This window comes from Macrobrachium nipponense, chromosome 30 (assembly GCF_015104395.2).
Source record: "Macrobrachium nipponense isolate FS-2020 chromosome 30, ASM1510439v2, whole genome shotgun sequence".
NCBI lineage: Eukaryota > Metazoa > Arthropoda > Malacostraca > Decapoda > Palaemonidae > Macrobrachium > Macrobrachium nipponense.
This window is the reverse complement of record NC_087218.1, coordinates 8119154-8134303: the sequence shown is the minus strand read 5'-3', so window position 1 is coordinate 8134303 and position 15150 is coordinate 8119154. Positions and strand designations below refer to the sequence as shown.

At 38.3% G+C, this 15150-nt stretch overlaps 1 protein-coding gene across 8 annotated transcripts in view; it reads left to right on the top strand.

Annotated features, from left to right (window-relative positions):
* Positions 1-15150, top strand: part of LOC135202253 (uncharacterized) — a 1045919-nt gene that overhangs the window by 532043 nt on the left and 498726 nt on the right. For 6 of the 8 annotated variants that reach the window (XM_064231542.1, XM_064231540.1, XM_064231541.1 and 3 more), the window contains one exon: positions 2390-2466. The exons of the other annotated variants lie outside the window; for them this stretch is intronic. The gene's annotated coding sequence lies outside the window, so the exon portion shown is untranslated. The remainder of the gene's footprint in view (positions 1-2389; positions 2467-15150) is intronic. 8 annotated transcript variants of the gene reach the window in all.

Sequence of the window (15150 nt, the reverse complement as noted above, 5' to 3'; positions counted from 1 at the left end):
TTATATTGGTTCTTATATTTTTACCAAGAAATCATGAATAAGTAGATAAAAAAAATTTCGCATAGACATCTGTTAAAGGCATTGTCAAGCAATATATTTAATATAAACAGAATGCATAAAGATACTACATCTCTCTCTCTCTCTCTCTCTCTCTCTCTCTCTCTCTCTCTTCTCTCTCTCTCTATCTCCTCTCTCTCTCTCTCTCTCTCTCTCTCTCTCTCTCTCTCTCTCATTAGACTCCAAGGCAGAGAAAGCCTTCGGTCTTCGAAATCCACATCTTGGCTTCAGCACTTCCATAATCTGCTTGTCAAGTCAGTATGAGTTAAGAAGAAAATTAGACAAGAATAACGAAGAAAAAAGTAGCATTGGAGGAGGTCGGTACAAGAGAGAAAAAGAAACAGAAAAGAAGACAAGTAATATTAAGAAAAGAAGAAAGAAATGGAAAAGTTAAAAGTGAGAAGAAGCGGAAGAAGAAACATGCGTCTCTGACTTGTGATGTTGCAACCTCTCTTGCGAATTTATTTGATGAGTTTATCCGGTGTGTGTGTGTGTGTGTAGGTTTTGTCATTTTTCTTTTATGACGGATAATAACTACACAGTTCGAGAACCGTTGCTTTCACTACCGGACTATATCTGCTGCAAGTGCATTCTCATCTCATGATAATGTGGCAAAGGTTCTTCGGGTGTTATTAAGCCAAGTTTTAATGCTTCCATGGAGGTTCTTCCACTGGGTGCAGTCCAAGGGGACAGTTACTTATATTTTTATTGACAGTTATGATATCAGTGTGTTTATTATATATATATACATATATATATATATATAATATATATATATATATATAATATATATATATATATATATATATACGTATATATAATTAAACACACTGATAACATGACTGCCAATAAAAATATAAGTATCTGTGAATATAAGACAGTTACTTATATTTTTATTGACAGATATGATATCAGTGTTAATTAACATATATATAATTATATATATATATATTATATAGTATATATATATCATATATGATATATATATTATATCTAATACATACATACATACATACATACACACTAAATATTTTCCTAACTATGAGTTCATTTTTGTTTACAAAAAAATAAAATAATACTCAGCTTGAAGGACAATTGCTGTAAAAGGAATCGATCACCAGTCCTATTTTTCTGTGTTTGTTGTGATTCATTAAGGTCTTGAATAATCTTTGTGTGTTACTTATTTATTTATAATTCTCATATTCCTCTGTGTGTGTGCCTTCGTTTTCACTTTGCTGGCTCTTCAGGCTTGTTTTTGTGCAGTATAATAATAATAATAATAATAATAATAATAATAATATAATAATAATAATAAGATAGTAGTAGTAGCAGAAGTAGTAGTAGTAATAATAAAAATGGAGAAGTTCAGCTTTAATTTCTTTCTAGACAGGTATAAAACATAAGATACTATTTGCAAAATTACAGTTAATAAATTTATCGGAATAATATACAAAGGATTCACTTCTAAACACAAATTTTTTTCTTTATAGCGGGCCAAATCAGTATTTGTTATATACATTCAATTTTTATTTGTCGGATTATTTAGGACACATTATTCATTTTATATTATATTATTATTATTATTATTATTATTATTATTATTATTATTATTATTATTATTATTATTATTATTTTTATGATGCTTAAGCATGGAATGCCAATAACCTGCAAAGCAGGTCTCCAAGGAACAGATCCTCAGTTTTTGAAAAATATGAAGAGATGAAATGAAGTAAACAATTATAGTTCAACAAACATAAATGGCTCTGTCACTCAAAATAAAAATCTAGCTTTAAAGTCTATATTAAATTTTCATAATGTTTTATAAAAAATAGACGCCATTTTGGCTTGTCTCCTTTAATTCATAATAAAGTAACAGTTTTCAAACATGCCTTGCCTTTTCATTTAATTTATTTAATAGTTAATGTTTCAACAATACAAACAAGAGATTTAGTAAATATGATCATTTGTTGATACACCATTTTAGTTTTAAAGACAATAAAAAGTTGAATATGACGTTAAATTTAACACATGAATCATGTACATTGTGTGTGTGTTCGTGTATATATGTTCTATATTTATTATACGTACGTGTGTACAGTTCTTACAGTGTTGTGTATACAGGTATGCGTGCCTGTTTGAGCACATTTAATCCTAAATGTAAATAGTACATAGCATTGTGAGTCTGTTGAATTTTTCATGACGAATAACTCGTTTTGTAACAATTGACAAGTGTGTTTATTACACTGTAACACGAAAATAGAAAACGACATTTTTATTCGTTTTATTGAAGCGACGAAAAAAAAAAACTTCATTTTCTTCCTTCTCTTTACAGAATAATGGTTATCGGGAGGAACGTCGACTGATGGGCTTAATGATGTTGACCGTGGCGCCATCTTCTTATTGCCCAAGGTACTTCCGATTGCGTATTTATGCATGGGGACCAATTTGCTTTCAAGATTACAATAATGAGTGGAGTGCTGCCTCACTCACCAACGCATTCCTTAATGTAGTATTGTCATTCCCTCCATCATTACCGACTGTGAGGAGGACTGGCGAGGACTCTAAAGACCATCTCGGTAAGACAGACAAAGACTCCTTGAAAGACTTTAACTATAGCAGCAGTAAGTGAATGTCTGTGTTAGGCCCCCTGGAGGTTCTACTCGGCCCTCGTAGACATCTGCGCTGAAGTGGCCCCGATGCTAAGTTGCATTCGATTCCATAATGATTTAAATAAGTCTTCTGGTTTCAGTGTTTTTCTCTTTAAATGTCTTCTGGTTCTGGGTCTCTTCTCGTTTTGTATTTTTATTTTTATCATCTTCTATTTTCTCTTTTCTGCACTTAAGGGCATTTGATCCCGTCGAAACTTACATTTCAAACTGACCGTTAAGGCTGTTTTCATATGATGTTTAATAATAATATGAATTATACTAACATGTCAGTGCAGTGATACATTATAAACTTAAATGTATTACAGTGCAATTGTACTCCAGAATGTGTTTACATTATGCGGTTACATTAGCTAATAATAATAATAATAATAATAATAATAATAATAATAATAATAATAATAATAATAACAATCAGTTAAAAAAAATCGAGTTTTCTGTACAGCGTATAATCAAATCCACCGAAAATAGATCTCTCTCTCTCTGTGGTCTCGATATAATGCTGTATGGGCTGTGGCCCATGTCACTTGAACCACGGCCCATTGGTGACATGACCTATATCATTACCTGACGCACGAGTATGGGTAAATTTAACTTTAAATGAAATAAAAATTACTGAGGCTAGAGGGCTGCAGTTTGGTATGTTTGATGATTGGAGGGGGAATGATCAACATTCCAAGTTGCAGCCCTCTAGCTTCAGTAGGTTTTAAGATCTGAGGGCGGACAGAAGAAAGTGCGGACGGACAGACAAACCCGGCACAATAGTTTTCTTTTCAGAAAACTAAAAGCTATTTACTTCGCTATAGTAGTAATTTTATTGTGATATAATGTAACTAAATTGAGGCTACCTTTGTTAAAGACTACTAAAAAATTAATACTAAAACGTCTGCGAACTTAATCTACCAAGAGCATTACTAGTAAATAGGATTAGGACCTGTTTTATATGAAGACTTTTCCAATATTTTCATTTAAGATAATATTTCCATAAGTAATGTTAATGCAGTGTTGACCAGTGAATTATATTCCACTCAAACGTTATGACGAACAATTTGGATCATTATTTCTTCAACCCATTGATTTAACTCATATCAAAAGTTCCCATTGCCCATAATGATGATGGTGGTGACGAGAATAAAGACAGGAACATGTTGACGTTATTTTAGTCCATTCTGAGGTAAATACTGACTAGCATAAGCCGTAAATTAAATATAAGACCCAGGTTTCGTGGGGTCTGAATCAACCACTCCTCGACGCATGAACAAATCATAGGATGTTCGCTTTGTTTAATAGACGTGCAAGACCTTGAACTTATTTGATACATTTCTGTTTTCTGTGTAGCACAGTGAATGTTGGACCCTGCTGCTTCTTATCGCAGGTTCGAAACTCACCGGAGAATGGACTTTTCTTCAATCCAAATTTAGATTTCCAAGGCTCCAGCAGAAGACCTATAAAAGAAAATAGGAAACGAATGGTTTAGAGTTCCTTCTGGCGTCCGCCTTTCATTTGCAATGCTATCCCAGGATGACAGTTTAAAAATGCAATTAATCCAGTTGGATTTTGGTAAATAGATATATCATATGGAAAATTTTAAACCAGAATATAAAAGCATAGATATGGCTGCGTGTATTATTGCTGTCTCAGATAAAATGTGGGAATATTCACGCTTTTGTTTTTTGAGGAGTATATAAGGAAGTGGAATTTAGAAAGGTTGTCTTGTTGTCTTGTGTATTTATCAAGCTGTGTCACTTGCAGAGGTGCAAGGTTAACTGGTACCCTTTGGTTTTGTGCTATTATTGAAGTATGGTCTGTGCTTTTCAGTTTGAATTATAATCACCTTCACCTGTAAGATGACTACCTACCCACAGTATTTAAAAACGTTCTCTCTCTCTCTCTCTCTCTCTCTCTCTCTCTCTCTCTCTCTCTCTCTCTCTCTCTCTTCCACCTGTTCCTAAGCTGCTACGCCCTCTTCTTTGCCTTCATTTCTGCAGGTGACTCCTCCTGCTTGACACTCCATACCCCTTCTTAACTCATAATTCCCCCCCCCCCCTTTCAAGTCCTCCTTAGAGGGGGAGGATCTCAAAGACGTTCTTGTTCCTTGCCACCCCTCTCCCGCCCTTCCCCCTCCCACCCTCCCGGTTCTCTGACTCTCCCTCTTTTTGAGGCTTCCTCAATGGACTCAGCAACGATGTCACTGACTTCCTACGAACAGTCCTTCCAGATCCTCCTACTCCGCCTCCGCCTCCTCCTCCTACTCTCCTCCTCCTCCTCCTCCTTCTACTTGAGGCCTTCCTTGATAAGCAAGGCAACGAGTTTGCTGATTTTCTGGTAATGATGTTATTTTACTTTTTTTCATTTTCTATCCCCACCTCTGACCGGTCTCATTCCTCCACCACCTCCTCCTCTCATCTCTCTCTCTCTCTCTCTCTCGAGGTCTTCCTTGATAAGCAAGGCAACGATTTTGCTGATTTTTTGCCAATCATTTTTATTTTATTTCGAATGCCCACCTCCTCCCCCCCCCTCTCTCTCTCTCTCTCTCTCTCTCTCATCTCTCTCTCTCTCTCTCTCTCTCTCTCTTCCTTGAGGTATTCCTTGATAAGCATGGCAACGATTTCACTGAACTTCTTGCAAATAATCTCTCGCTTCTTCTTTTTCTTTTTCTTTTTCCCCCACTTCCTTCGCCACCCACTTATCTGTGTCCTCCCCCTTCTTGCTTTTAATTTCCCCCATCCTCTTTCAGCGTGACATAGTATTTCCTTCATTACCACTCATTCCTCCCCCCACCCCCCCATCAATTCCGCTCCCTCTCGGACATTGTCCCTTTCCCCCCTCTTCTTCTTCTTCTTCCCCTCCTGACTTGACTGACCCCTTCTTCCCCACACTTTCGTTTTCCCCTTTCTCTTTCCTTTCACCCTTTCCCCTAAAGGCTTTCCATGCACACTTTTACATTTTTTTTCTCTCTCTCTTATTTATACTTATTTCAGTTTTTTTTTTTTTTTTAGGTTTTTAAAGGTATGATTTTCAAAGGGGAGTGACAGTTTTTATTATTATTATTATTATTATTATTATTATTATTATTATTTTATTATTATTATTATAATTATTGTTGTTATTATTATTTCTTAGCCGAAACCATCTTTTTTTACATTCACGTCTTTTGAATACATTTATGATGTCATTGTGCCCCATTGAACATATAAAAACTTACCTTTCTTGTCAAGAAAATAAGTATTACCTTCCAAATTCCATAGAGAGCATACATTTTCGACAGTTAGACTTATTACCTTCAGATGTAATCGACCAAGTAATGATAACCATATCCCCGAAATATGAATAGCAGCATCTTATCATCAGATATGTCTGCGTATTTATAAGGTATAATTCGATGCCTGAATTACCACGTATTGGCCTCTATTATTCAACCCTAGAGTATGCACTGTATAAAAGGGTGATGTCAAAATACAAGTATAATGCTGTATGAAACTCTTAGCCACCGCCCATGAAACTATCAGCTGCGGCCCAGTAAACATTCAGCCTCGGCCCGGTGGTGGGCTTTGTTGTTGGCACCTATTGTGGTGCCAGAAGAACGATCATGGTTGAATTTCACCTTAAATAAAATGAAAGCTACTGAGGCTAGAAGACTGCAATTTGTTATGTTTGATGATTAGAGGGTGGATGATCAACTCACCAATTTGCAGCCCTCTAGCCTCGGTTGTTTATAAGATCTGAGTGTGGACGGACAGACAAAGCCACCTCAATAGCTTTCTTTTACAGAAAACTAAAAAAAGGTATTACAGAAATGAAGTCTCACAAATCATTTTTATTTTATTTTTCTAATTTTGAAATAAAAATATTTGGATCATTTTAAATCCAACTTCTTCAATATTATGCTTGCAATTTTAGTAGTTAGCAACTGGGATGGGTCCTAAAGAGACCCACTAGCTTAGGAGCAAGTAAGTTGAAACCATTATTGAGCCTCAAGTTTTGCAAAATGGTATTGATGCTATGATCATTGTCGGTCGTTTCAAACAGATGGATAATCGTAGCCCCTTGACGTCCCTTATTAATTGATAAAGAATATGAAAGGTAACATTTCACATAATGACATAAATTATTAAAGGTCATTTTCCTTCTTACGTAATTGTTCATCTATAATATTAGTTTATTGTTCACTTCCCACATCAAAAACTAAAAAGGGTAATTAAACCATGAGGCATAAAAAGTGCAACACTCCCCACCCCTCCTCAAAACATGAAAAATTGGAAAATTAAAAAGAAGAAAAAAAAATTATCTACTTGAAGGGATACGTATAACATCTGCCTCTACACAAAAACCTCGGCGCAAAAAAAAAAAAAAACCCCCCCCCCCCCAAAAAAAAAAAAAAAAAAAATCTAAATAGGAAGAAATAAACAAGTTACTTTAGCAAGTTCATGCAACAACTGTTCCCCTGTCCCACCAATCCGAAAGTAGGAAAATATAAAATAAATGGAAGAAATCAACCATTTATTACGTCCTCTTTTTCACCTCCCGCCCCCTCACCTCCACCCCAACTCACATACAAACAAGCACACACACACATACTGAAAAATGAGGAAATTAAAAAAACAAAAACAAAAGGAAAATAATAAACAATTTATCTACTTGAGCGAACCCTCAAACCAACCCCCAAAAAATACTTAAAGAGGGAGATATAAACAATTTATAAATCGCCCTTATCCCATCCCGTCCCTAGAAAAAAAAAGGACAAAAAAAAGGGAAGAAATAAACAATTGATCTACTTGAGCGAAGGCAGAAGACGACTTGCAGCACAACAGGCAGTGCGGATCGTGATGGCGATTAAAAAACACCAGGTGATAGCAACTCCTAATGAGGGAGGCTAATCACATACCAGGGACCAATTGCCTCCGAGGCTTTATAACCCCAAATCTCTCTATAATAGCCCCCCGTACTTTCTCGAAAACCTTAATGCGAGTGCTTGGACGAAATCATACCCTCGGGCGGTGCTGAGGAGGAGGAGAGAGAGAGAGAGAGAGACAGGAAATTTTCAAAAACTTCGAAAATACAGAATAGGACGAAGGAGAGAAACATATAAAGAACTGGACAAATATAAAAGAAAAAAGAAAAAAATGAGAATTCAGATAAAAAGAAGATAGGAAACTTGAAATGAGGAAAACATTATAAGAAGAAGGAGGGGATGGAGGAGGATAACTGGACAATAAAAGAACGATGAAACAAAGTATACTCAAAACAGAAAATGGCTAGGGGAAAAAATACGAATATTTTGTCACCTAATAAACTGTTGCTCGTAGTAGCTAAACTGGGTCAGTTCATGAATGATAAAGGGAAAAGGTGGAGAACACGATGAAAGAAAGAAGAAAATAATAATAATAATAAGATAAAGAAAGGACAAAAGTAAATCATTCATTCATCTTGTGGTCTCAGTAGACCTACTATAGCGGAACTAGATGAGTAATGTTTATCGTAATTACTAATTGAAGAATAAGTGAACGTAGGAGAAAGAAAAGGACAACTCTGCTAAACATAGCGTTAAAAAAAGGAGACAATAAATCTTAAAAATACCACCATAAACAGAACAAAATAATGGAAATTCATTGGGTCATCTTCAGACCTTGAAATCCATATTACCCTATCTGGGTCAACCATTCATAATTAAGTATTGCGCTGCAGGTAAATTGATTGATTAGATTCACCCTATTGGCGTCGCAACAACTGATGTCTTCGAGGCTGAGCAAGCAAATGAATGAGAGAATAAGACTTTGTCAAAAGAATGAGAAGAACTCGCCATGAAAAAGATTTAAAGGGTGGAAATCATATGGTTTATCTTCTAGCTACACGAGAGAAAGATACGTAACTAGGCTCGCCAATCATAATAGCACAATGTAGAACACACAACAGATAAGTGAATAAGTAAAAGGAAATCAGATGAAACCTTAAGAATAGGAGGAGAGATTGCCATCAGTACTGAAGTGTAATACCCAATGTAGGTCAGTTGCACTTAGGGTAACAAGTGCAGTTGCTAGCAAATCGCGAATGATTTAAAAAACTGGCAAACGGGCACCTCTGCCCAGAAGAATCTTGACCCGACAAGAAGATGAGGTTTTATGCAAATCTTCCTCATACATAGAGAGACACAGGGAAATTCTCCTTCAAAGAAGTAAATGTTTTAAAGGTTTGATCATACTATATTACACACATGAAGGTCCCGGAGCATTGCCGAAAATAATACCTATAAAACAAGTCCTGATGATATGACGACAGTAACAAACCACATACTGGTGTTTTTGTTGTCATGGCTTGTCGTTACTGGAAGGTAATTGCTATTGTCTTATATATTTTATACTTTAGTTCATGAGTGAGAAACAATTATTACATATTACGTCGTTGTTCTTCCCTCCGAGACCCACAGCATCATTTAGCATGGGAGATAAATATGAAAAAAAGTTGTTCTTTTATGTTGTTGCTCTGCAATACCTGCAGGGATATTGACATTCCTTCGGCATTAGTGATGTGGTTGTCTAGATGTTTTTATGCTGCTTTTTTTGTTGTCGCTCTCATTATTGTTGCTACGATCGTCCTTGTTGCTGTTGTTGTGCTTTTGCTGTTGATGGAGTCTTTGTTGTTATTGTTGTTATTCCTTTCGCTGTTGTTATCCCTCATATTTATTGTTTTTAATTTAGCTGCTTCTGGTGCTTATATTTTTTATTTAGCTGCTTCTGGTGCTTATATTTTTGTTACTGTTTTTGCTGCTTAGATGTCTTGAGCTGTTGTTTCTGTTGTTGTTTATGCTGCTCAGATGTCTTGAGCTGTTGTTTCTATTGTTGTTTATGCTGCCCAGATGTCTTGAGCTGTTGTTGTTTTCGTTGTTGTTTTTCTGTCCAGATGTATATTAACAATGTTTTTGTTAATAATTTTGTGATCCAGTTGAGAGCCGCTCTTGTCCTTGTTACTAATTGTACTGTTGTTGCTTATTATGATATCCGATATTTTCAATTGTTATTGTATTTTTTCCTGCTTCACAATTGTCGCTGTTTATGGTTGTTCCTTTTACTGTTACGGATAGATTCCGTTCCTCCGTTGGTCGCAACCATGGCGACTGCGACGCCAGTTTTATGCATCAAATCAAGCAGTCGATTCACGAGGTGCAGGCAAAGAATTTAACAAGTGGATCTGTTCTGATAACGTGAATGACCGACCTTGAAGGCCATTTCGCGTCCATCACAGACGGGGCATTTTCTTGACATTACCTTTCCCCTTACCCCAGTATTTAACGATCATGGTCGTCTTCCTTAAACGATTTATGTCCGTTTTTTTTTCCTCCCTCTACTCCTTCCTAACATCTGAAATTCTCCTCCTCGAGGTAATTGTTTATAACAACTCTACACGTGAAGATTAAAAGCTATATGGGCGACTTCCTATACTTTGACGGAGAAAATATAGACGCGGGTTGGGTATTGATTAAGACCCTCGCCAAAAAAAAAGAAATAAAAAAAAAAGGTTAAAAATGAACTCCTCTAAGGGTTTGGTTGTGTATGAGAATAAATCATAGCGTTAATGACAGTCTGTACGGGTATAAGGAGAGAACTTCGGAGGGTCAGAATTAATAAGAGAGCGCTTAATAAAAAGAAGGGTCTTGGCTGGAGTGAGAAAAACAAGTCCTTATTTCTATCTCTCTCTTTTTTTTTTTCTTTTTTACTTTTTTTTTTTCAATTCCGTCCGAAGCCGAGCGGGATCGAAGCAGGGTGCTCTATATGCAGCGGTGGGTCGTCAGGGCCAGATAAGGCAAACCGATATCGCTTCATTTGCATAAGTAGGATTCGAATGCTGGAGGAATTATGAAAACGGAGGAGATCCCGAAACGGGCAATTTGTGCTTTCATCGCGGGATCCTGTGCTTCCAGATCCGTAATCTGGAGCTGTTAGGGATCCCGATAGGAGAGGAATGACGGCGTCTAGTGCGACGATCATTATCTGCCTAATGATAATGATACGGTGGGTGATAGTTATACTGTTTAAGGATAATGTTCAGATAATGGGGTGCAAAAGTACTCGAGAGAGATCTTCTGGCGGTTTATTACCTCCGAAGAAAAGGGAAGTCTAAAACGTACACATCTTTAATTGTTGAAATACAACGAATGAATATTTATGAAGGGGCGGTGCATAGGTACACATTATGATTATTAGCACTATTATTATTATTAGTACTGCCATGATAGGAAGAAGGAAAATGATTATTATTACGTGCTAGGAAAAGGATACGTATATAGTTAAGTGCTGGGTCCATCTCGTACCCTTCGTACTCGGAATATCGTGTCTACTTTAAAGGTACCTTTCTCTCTCGTGTAAGTTATTGTTATCCGAGTGTTCTAATGAGCTTATCCTCTCGCTCTTCATTTTCCCTTAGCTGTTAAGGCAGATCCAAAGGTTTTTTGCAAGATGAAGAAGTAGATGATATGGCTATGTACGTAACTTTTTAAATAAATGCGCTTGCCTGAGGGACCACATGATTGATAGTTGTTGTAGAGACTACATGAATAAATGCAGGATATAGGTAGATAGGTAGGTAGATAGATAGATAGATAGATATATAAATCTCAGCATGATGCACCCATGTATCACATGAAAACAGGAGGGAAAAAATGGCTGTTTTATATCACCTACAGAGTTGCATTTGTAATCAAGTTTTTAATTTTTTTAAGGAGGAATCGTCGTCTTGCTGAAGTTCAACCTTATCGTTGTGTTTTCGTCTTCCTTTGGCAAGAAAAGGAACAGTTCCTTTGATTGTACAGGGTGTCCATAAAGTCCCAGCACCATTACATGTATTTTTTGCTTGTATAATGGTACTGGGACTTTATGGACACCCTGTATAGTAGCTGCCTTAAACCTAGTTTGGGTCCTCTCTTCGAAATAAAAAGGAGGATGAGGGGAAGTGGGGCAGGAAGAAGAGCAAGGAGATAATGAATAAAAAGAGGAGAAGGAGGAGGAGGAGGAAGAGAAGAAAAGAGAATAGAGGGGTGGGGGATTGAGTATAAAGGGATGGCAGAAAAGGAGAAAGAGGACGAAGAAAAGATAAGGGAAGAAGCGACGGAGATAACAGAAAGAAGGACGACTTGGAGGAGGCTTCTGTCTTCTTGTGGTCACCCCTCCAAGTGCTGTCAAGCCTCACTACTATCCTGGGGAACCTTCTCTTGCAAGTTGGGAACTTTTTGACTCTATTCATAAGAAAGAACCTCTGCACGTGTAGTAATAATTGTGCTTGTGCTTTGAAGTTATTTAAAATCAAGATATATTCAATCACATAATAATAAGCCAAGTGAATTCCTTGTACTTCTTTCGCCGCCCCTCTAACTTGACTCAAGTTCTTATAACAACTTTGAACGAAGAAATACGGTGCCCCGTGTCAGTTAAAAGTTACCAAATGCCAACATATTAATTTTAGATGTCATTGGGCGAACACTGCTTCCTCGTGTTGAAAGCTTGATTTAAGGTACCTGTGTCTTTTCTGTTGCCAATGATTTACTGGGCATGAGTCTCTCTCTCTCTCTCTCTCTCTCTCTCTCTCTCTCTCTCTCTGCCAGAGTTAAAATATGAAGCAGTTTTGCACAGAGGTGATTACGTCTGTCTCGCGCAAGTCTCCGGGCGTATCTTCTCCTGAGTCATTTTTCAGCTTTGCCTTTTGACGTTCATCTCGAGCTCGAATCTTACGGTCAGTTCTACATAGATGTCGTCTCATAGTCCCCTGTGAGTTGCAGGCAGCAGCAGCAGCAGTCTCTAGTAGCAATTGCTACGTTCATTCCCTTACTTTTTGGAAGTAAATCTTGAGAACAATTTATAATACTCTTGATTATATGTCTCTTTGATTGAGACTTTTTCTTTTCTTTTCTTTAATAAGCAGGGGATCCCCTCTCCCCCCCACTTCCCAATTGGCTGAATGGCAGTCTTTGTCTTGGGCTAGACTCTGACTCTTCATGTAGTACCTTTCGGTTGCCATAAAGTTAACCCATGTACTGGTCTTTTGTGTGCTTTTATTTTGCTTTGTTTTTTTTTTTTATCTCACCTCCTACTATTTTTTTTTTTATCTCACCTCCTACCCCCCTTTTTTTTACTTTTTTTTCACTGGCGGCTGTTAATTTGACTTAGACAGGTTTGAAAACCTGCTTGATACAGTGGCGCCTGTCGGCTTAGCCCCGTGGCGTGCTAATTAAGTGTGGATTGTCCGAGAAAGGCTACGGCTTGCTACATGCGACTTGCATGCTTAATGTGGGACCTCGTTAATGGCTTCAGAAGAAAAAAGAAAAATAGTGCGCTGATTGGCCATTGGCAGCAGACGGCTGCGATAATTTAACCGTAAAACCCTATTGGATGGAACATGTTGTGGGTGGTTTTTCACCACTCAGAAAAAAGAAAAGGTTAATTTTATACCACCTCTGACGTAATGAGCCTTCACCCATATTGCCACAGAAGAGATTTCCAAGATAAAAGATAGAGTGCAGCCATCGCCAAATTATATACGACGAAGATGCTGATGACGGAAAAGTTAGCTTGCAGATAAAGTCACACATTTTCACATTATCTTCCAGCTGTATGGAAGAAGCCTTCTGTGTTCCAGAGACATGTTAAAAAATACTAGAAACTTCCTGGAAGTATGCTGGAAACCTCCCAGAAACATACTGGAAACATACTAGCTGGAAACTTGCTGTGTCCTTGAAACCAACGGGATCCTGCTGGAAACCTGCTGCGTCCCCTGAACAAACTAGCTGGAAAACCTGGCTTGCGTTCCCTTGAAACAAAAGCTGGAAACCTGCTGCGTCCCTGGAAAAAACTAGCTTGGAAACCTGCTGCGTCCCTGAAAACTAGCTTGGAAACCATGCTGTGTCCCTGAAATAAAGCTGGGAAACCGCTGCGTCCCTGGAACAAAACCTAGCTGGCAACCTGCCGCGTTCCCTTGAAAACTTAGGGGGGGGGGCTGGAAAACCTGCCTGCCGTCCCGGAGGAAACTAGAATTGGAAACCCTGCTAAACGTCCCAGAAACTAGCGGAAACCTGCTGTGTCCCTGAAATAGCTGGAAACCGGCGGTCCCTGAAACTAGCTGGAAACCTGCTGTGTCCTGAAACTAGATGGGAAACCGCTGTGTCCATGAAACGAGCTGGAAACCTGCTGCGTCCCTGAAACTAGCTGGAAACCTGCTGTGTCCCTGAAACTAGCTGGAAACCTGCTTGCGTCCTGAAACTAGCTGGAAACCTGCTGCGTCCCTGAAACTAGCCCTGGAAAACGCTGCTGCGTCCCTGAAAATGCTGGACAAACCTGCTGTGTCCCGGAAACTAGCTGGAAAACCTGCTGCGTCCCTGAAACTAGCTGGAAACCTGCTGTGTCCCTTGAAACTAGCGGAACAGCTTGGCGTCCCCTGAAACTAGCTTGGAAACCTGCTGCGGGGGGGGTCCCTGAAAAAAAAAACCCTAAAAACTGGAAACCTGCTTTTCCCTGAAACTGCTGGAAACCTGCTGCGGTCCCTGGAAACAGCTGGGAAACCTTGCTGTGTTCCCCTGAAACTACTGGAAACTGCTTGTCCCTGAAACTAGCTGGAAACCTGCTGGTTCCCCTGAAACAAGTTGGAAACCTGCCCTGTGGTCCTGAAACCCTGAGTTGGAAACCTGCTTGTTTCCCTGAAATTAGCTGGAACTGCTGTGTCTCCCTGAAACTAGACCTGGTAAACCTGCTGTGGATCCCTGAATTAGAAATGGACCCACCTGCTGTGTCCCTGAAACTAGCTGGAAACCTGCTGTGTCCCTGAAATTAGATGGAAACCTGCTGTGTCCCTGAATCCATCAGTAAACCTATTGAATACTTGCTCTATCTCCGAGACCAGTTGAAAACCTGGTAGTCTGCCCAAGTGATATAGCATGCTGTCCGATTAAAAGCAAAGATAAACCCCTCATTAGATATGCAACTGCTAACGCGGAGCTCCTCCTCCCCCAAGAACTGAAATAGAACTTCAAGTGCTCATGCGAAGTGCAGTAGAGCCACCAATTAGGTCTACCCCATTAAGCAGCTGTGTTAACGACAAGACTTTATCTGTAAATGTGGTTGCTGTTAATTAAGATCAGGACGGCTGATAGCTGAAGTATTTGCATCTGTTAGGAAAAAGGTTGTATGTTAGGTAAGACCCAGAAATTCTGCTCAATGGGAACAGAGTAAAACAAAACGATACAGTTCTTTTATTTCGCTTCCTTTTAGCAAAGCAAATTAGTGTTATTCTGTGGTAGAAATTATCACCAGGATGATCTAGACGGCGTCATAAATGGCACCGTTAAACCAAGAGAAATAATATAGAGGGTATCTCTGTCATGGCAACATTGTGTAAATACGATAAAGAATTTTCGTTTTAATTTTCACTCCCAAAAGCGGTTTATATG